The 1,739-nt window shown below is 32.4% G+C and overlaps 1 protein-coding gene across 1 annotated transcript in view; it reads left to right on the top strand.

The window, feature by feature from the left end:
* The window catches only part of LOC103674665 (zona pellucida binding protein), a 121,449-nt gene that overhangs the window by 82,993 nt on the left and 36,717 nt on the right, over nucleotides 1–1,739 (top strand). The gene's annotated exons all lie outside the window — the stretch shown is intronic.

The following is a 1,739-nucleotide window of genomic DNA, read 5'->3' as shown; positions in this document are numbered from 1 at the left end:
ACTGGGTTAAGAAGTTGTGGTCCATATATACAATGGAATATTACTCAGCTCAGAAAGAAGGAGTTCTCAACATTTGCTGCAACGTGGACGGCACTGGAGGAGATAATGCTAAGTGAAATAAGTCAAACAGAGAAAGACAATTATCATATGATTTCTCTCATCTATGGAACTTAAGAACGAGGAAGATCCGTAGGGGAAGAAAGGGATAAAGAAAGGGGGGGTAATCAGAAGGGGGAGTGAAGCATGGGAGACTATGGACTCTGAGAAACAAACTGAGGGCTTCAGAGAGGAGGGGGGTGGGGGAATGGGATAGACTGGTGATGGGTAGTAAGGAGGGCACGTATTGCATGGTGCACTGTGTGTTATACGCAACTAATGAATCATCGAACTTTGCATCAGAAACCAGGGATGTACTGTATGGTGACTAACATAATATAATTAAAAAACATTAAAAAATAAATAAATTAAAATAAAATAAAATAAAATAAAATAAGCTATTCAGCTTCTCTCCTACAGAATTCATATATTTTACAGGCTGTTCATTGTTGAAATAGTAATGGCTTCTTGTTCCAGTCCTCTGATTAATGACCAGTCACTGTAGAACATATTCCTTCCATAGATGCTTAATCATTCTTTGAAGTTTTCTGGGGTGTGGTGAAGGGAGGAGTAGCATGGGGTAGGAACTCTGATATTTATTCAATCAGATTAATTAAATTTTATACCAGATAATTAACTTATGGAGGGTTTCTATAATTATGATTTGTTCTTATATCATCCAAATTGGTTGAAGATGTTTTACATTAAAATCCATAATCCTTACCCAACTCAGAATTTGTCAATTTCACCCTTTGGTACAAATAATTAACCCCATGTCAACCATAAACATACTAAATATAAAAAATTTAATTAATGCATCAGCAATTTTTTGCCTTTTTATTTTCGTCAAAGAAGAGATCTATCTTAATTCTTTTTAGAGGGAAAATAAGAAACAGGAATCTGATTTATATGATCATTTTTGTTCCTATCAGGTTTTCCCATATCTAGCATCGTCGATTTTTTTTTTTTTTGGAAGTGGTATTAGGAATCTGAGTGATTATGATTGTGTCTTCTGAAACTTTTAATTATGGCCTTGCATTTAAATATGGTTAATTAGATAGCAGATTTATATCAAATTAATTCTTAAGTACTTTCTTAATCAAAATTATGTGTTTGACCAAATAAATAGCAACAAATTTACCAAGATTTATCAAAAGAAAAAACAAAACATTTAAACTATAAAAAGTTGGTGAGTAATTGACTAATAGAATAAGAGTTGTATCTTTACTTCAAATGCAATATATTGAAAAATATTTGTACTTATAATTTACTTATAATTTTCATGCAAGGAATGTAATTTGCAAGACATTTGAAGACATCAGTAAGTTGGAGTACACTTTTAGTGGCAACAGATCAGCACAAGTCCATTCATTCATGCTCCTGACTGCGTTAGAAGTTAGAACAGTATAATTGAAGAAAACTAACTGGCTTGTAGTAGGTTTGAACTTGTGGCCCTACCTCAGGCTTTAACACTGAAAATCATAAGCCTTTGGTTAATTTTAGGAGTCAAGCCAGAATAATTATTACAAGTAGAAAGGTAATTAGTTACAGGTTAGAATGATGTCTTAATTATTTTATAAATTTAATTTTGGGAGCACAGAGCTGGAAATTTTAACATTTGCTATATTTCCTCTTTTTTTTTT

This window comes from Ursus maritimus, unplaced genomic scaffold, assembly GCF_017311325.1.
Source record: "Ursus maritimus isolate PB19 unplaced genomic scaffold, ASM1731132v1 scaffold_3, whole genome shotgun sequence".
NCBI lineage: Eukaryota > Metazoa > Chordata > Mammalia > Carnivora > Ursidae > Ursus > Ursus maritimus.
Note: the sequence above shows the minus strand (reverse complement) of the source record. Positions and strands in the feature narration are given on the sequence as shown.